This window comes from Polistes canadensis, unplaced genomic scaffold, assembly GCF_001313835.1.
Source record: "Polistes canadensis isolate GaletaPanama2010 unplaced genomic scaffold, ASM131383v1 scaffold_46, whole genome shotgun sequence".
Taxonomy (NCBI): domain Eukaryota; kingdom Metazoa; phylum Arthropoda; class Insecta; order Hymenoptera; family Vespidae; genus Polistes; species Polistes canadensis.
This window is the reverse complement of record NW_014569593.1, coordinates 481434-485940: the sequence shown is the minus strand read 5'-3', so window position 1 is coordinate 485940 and position 4507 is coordinate 481434. Positions and strand designations below refer to the sequence as shown.

The following is a 4507-nucleotide window of genomic DNA, read 5'->3' as shown; positions in this document are numbered from 1 at the left end:
ATTATTTTCTCTATAATATTGTTCGAATATGGTATGTGTCAGTTTTAAAATAAAATTCAAAAACAACCCTTTTTCTATTTCTTTTATGATACATTTAATAATATATATATTTTTTATATATCAGAGCGCGAACTTTTCGAACCACCCGATAGATATTATTTCCAATTTAAATTATAGTTTGAAAATCCTAATTCTTAATGGTATAACTCGATCAAACGCCAACAGTATATTGTAATAATAGAAAAAATGCACTCACCACGTGTGCTTTGGAAAAGTCACGAAAAAAGGGCGGCAAAAGTGGAAAGAGGGGTCGTCGAACGAAAAAAAGGGAGACGAACGCAACGATGCGTTAACGCATCTCGTGCATCTCGGTGTATCCTTCTCGCGTGTTTTCGATTATGCTTGCACGAGCGCGCGCACATGCATATGTGTACGCTGTACTTGCAGTTCGTGACTTTGAGAGTATGAATAATCAACCGATTATATTATATTATTTTCGTACATTGCACGACAATCGAATCCAATTTGTCTCGAATTTCTTCAATTTGATTATCTTCAACTTAAGGTAACGAGCTAATGCAATTTTCTAAAAAAATAACGCGAATTAGAAGTGCAATAAAAATTTCTTTCAATTCGTATCACAGTACGAAACTTTGTAATTTCGATATTTTTCTGATCGTTGTTGTAAATTTGTATTTATCGTGAGAAATAATATTGCAATCTGTTGATAACGGTGAATGGTGTTGCGAAAATTAAACTGCTTAACGGTGTTTTCCATACATATATAATTTTTTATGATACCAATGCATTATAAATATTTCTTTAGAGGGTAGGATAAGGGAGAGGTTTTAACTATCGTGGTCGTGTAACGAATGCAGTAAATTGTGATTTTAAAGAAAATATTTCAAATCCGAAAGCAACTTCGAACTTATAGGTTTCCCAAACCCATGGTCTAAAATGTAAGGTAGGGCAAACTTTGATCGGTTGATGCGTTTATTTCCGTGTGCCGTTTCTTCGCAGCCGGCTTTTTTCGCTAGCTAATTCGCGATCTGGACAGTTACCAACGGTGAGTTCTCGGTGAGCATGCGATACCGGGTACTCAGTATAAGAGGAATGACTAAATGCACTCTGACTAACCGGTCAGGCATTCCGTAACTCGGCTGTCTTATTTTCGTTGCTCTAGAAAAAGAAGAAAAAAAGTTTAAACTTAACTGACAAGTAATCTCTAATATTCATTTCGATTACGCGTATCATTAAATAATCTTTATTTCATAATTTTATTTGGTAGTCAAGGTTTTGGGTATATATTTTCCCCCAATTATCTTACCAGAAAGAAACGACGAATATCTTAGAAGATATTTTGCGTATTCGAATGATCTTATTATAATCGTAACGTAATACACATTACGTTGTTTATAATATAATAATGTTTAAGTTTAGTTCATTGGATTGATCAGATACGTGCTGATCATTCGACCGACGAGTAATCTTTCATTTCGTTTTGATTAGGGTATATATCTAATTACATTTCTTTTTTTTTTTTCATTCGCAATCAAGGTACCGAGTAATCCTCGTTTCTTAATGCAATCAAACGATTTACTCGTGGGAACGAACCTGTCGTAAGTTATCGTATTGGTTTGATCTTATAATCGTGCACAATAATAAGTTATTACAGGATTGAACTTTTTCGTTTTCTTTTTTTTTTTCTAATTGTCTAATTATACCCCTGATTAAATCAAATTGATTAGAAACGAGTTGTTTCTCTGACTAAGCAAATGATCTTTAATTTCATCTTAGATTACGTATCATTTGATCATCTTTTTCCATTCGATTTCAGTGTAATTTTTCTTTTGTATATTTCTTATTATAGTAGGAAATCAAACGAGTTAAACTCGAGTATAAACTTGTTTGCAAGCTTTCGTATTTTATCTATCATATATAATATACCGCAATGATATATTTTATTACAATGTTAAAGTTCTTCCTAATCGTTTAATTATGTTCTTCTATTAAACCGAAACGGTTACAGTTACAGTTACTAGCTGATTTAACTGATAAGTAATCTTTAGTTTCATCTTTATTTCGTACCTCACCATCCACAATAATCTTTCTTTTTTAATAATTATAATAATTATAAGATACACATATAAAAAATATATAAAATCGAATAATTATTTTCTAATTTTTTCTATTCACTCTAAGCACGTTGTATCGATAATTTTTCAAGAAAAAACAAATCTAACGAGTCCCATAAAAACAAAACAAAATAACAGACTGTACCATTAATCTAATCCAAATGATTTCGTTTCACTTCTCTCGATACCACATATATTTATAATCCTTACGATGATTCAACATTCAATAATTATTATCAAAATTTGATATATATTCGATGTAACAAACGAGAAGGAAAAAAAAACCAATGACAGACCAAATCTGATGATACATGATAACAATTCCAATCGAATCACTTCTCTTTCTCGTTTTCGTCGAATGCTTCATTCAAGATTCGTGATTTTTGTTCTCCCCTTTGGTAAAAGGGTCGTGCAGTGGTACGAGAGAGGAGGAGGAGGAGGAGAAGGAGGAGAAGAAGGAGTATGCTTGTACCTAGCAAGAGTTAACGAAAGAAAGAGAAAGAATAAAAGAGAGAGAGAGAGAGAGAGAGAGAGAGAGAGAGTGAGAGAGAGAAAAGATATGGAAAAACCAAGTAAAGTTGTAAGAGAATGAGAGAGAGACTCTTCGGTGCAAAGGAGCTCTCCTGCGGATGAGGAGAAACGAAGGGATGGGCAGAAGAGAAACAAGAAAAGGGTTAACGTCCTTTCGTTTACTCCTTGCCCTCTCTCTCTCTGTCTCTCTCTCTCTCTCTCTTTCTCTTTCTCTCACTAGGCAACTCGTTCGTTCATTCGTTCGTTTTACTTCTTTCTCTCTTTCTCTCTCTCTCTCTCCCACTCATCGTACGTCTTTCGAGCGTGACTATATACCGTATTGTACCCTTCTTTCTCTCTCTCTCTCTCTCTCTCTCTCTCTTTCTCTCATTTTTTCTTTCTCTCTCTTTATCTGTTTTTCTCTCTTTCTTTCTCTTTCTCTTTCTCTTTCTCTCTCTCTCTCTCTCTCTCTCTATGTTTTTCTCTCTTTCTTTCTCTTTCTCTTTCTATCTCTTTCTCTCTCGTTTTCTTTAGTTTTCTTTCTTGCTTTCTCGCACATTACTAACATTTATTATTCATCGGGAAAGAAAATTTATATACGCCTTACCTCTCGGCGTCATATTTAATTCTCGATTTACGATTCCACGCCCCTAACTTTTTTCGACGGCGTTGCATGTCTGATAAAGCTCTTGGACTACGTACATTTATGTATATACGTATGTATGTATGTATGTATGTATATATGTATGTAAGTAATGTACGTATGTTGTGTTTTGCGACGATTTGTTTCTCTTTCTCATTTGTATATTACTTTTGGACTGAAAGTAACATTAAATATAAGTAATATGATAAAAAAGAAAAGATTAAAAAACAAAAACAAGAACGCGTAGACGAGAATTTTGTAATAATTATGTTCTATCTTTTTTTTTTTGTTTTTTTCTTCTTATTGTTTTCTAATTTACTTCTTTATTTCTTTTATTCACTCTCTCTCTCTCTCTCTCTCTCTCTCTCTCTCTCTTTCATTTTCCATCTTTAATAATATAATTACTTTTTTATTTTAATAGTAATTAAATTCATTGTTAAATATCGGATTGTCTACCGAATAATTCGCGTCATATTTTGAAAGAACATTTACATTTTTATGTACACAAGAAATACATTTAGATTTTCACACACATATATATGAAATATAAGAATTTGGAACAAAATTTTAGAAAAAGTATATAAACTCTACTTATTTATAAATCATTAACGTATTCGATGAAAAAAATAATGAATTAATTAATTTTTGTTTTAATTCATTAATTGATTAATCGTATGTAAGATAAAACAAAACTAAAGAATAAACGCGTTGGATTAAAAACAAAAACGAAAGAAAGAAAAGTGAATACAAAAATAATACGAGAGCGCAAAAAGAAAATATAAAGAATGGTATAGGTCAATGACAGTAGGGCGGCGAGGAGGGTAAAAGGGGGGGGGTGTGAGAAGGGCTTGGTCGCTATGGTAACCCTCGCTGCGGGGTAGCTGAAGTTTTTTATGCCGTACTGGACGATTGTCGGGAGGGTCGGGATTCTAAAAATCGTTACACAGACCTAGATACTCCGCACTCTTCGACGCCATCCCACGGAAGGTGGAAAAAGAGAGAGTGAGGGACTGAGAAAAAGAGAGAGAGAGAGAGAGTGAGTAAGAGAGTGAGAGAGAGGAAGAGAGGAAGAAATCTCTTCTCCACCTTCTTCTCCAATTCTCTTCATTCTTCTTCTCCCTCTCTCTCTTCCTCTCTCTCTTTCTCTCTCTCTCTCTCTCTCTCTTTCTCTCTAATTCTCTCTCTCGCGACCGACCCTCTTGGCAACCAACCTCTCTCG

General features: G+C 33.8%; 1 protein-coding gene across 1 annotated transcript in view; it reads left to right on the top strand.

Moving 5' to 3' along the window:
- Positions 1 to 4507, top strand: part of LOC106785173 (lateral signaling target protein 2 homolog) — a 70050-nt gene that overhangs the window by 1396 nt on the left and 64147 nt on the right. The window lies entirely within an intron of this gene.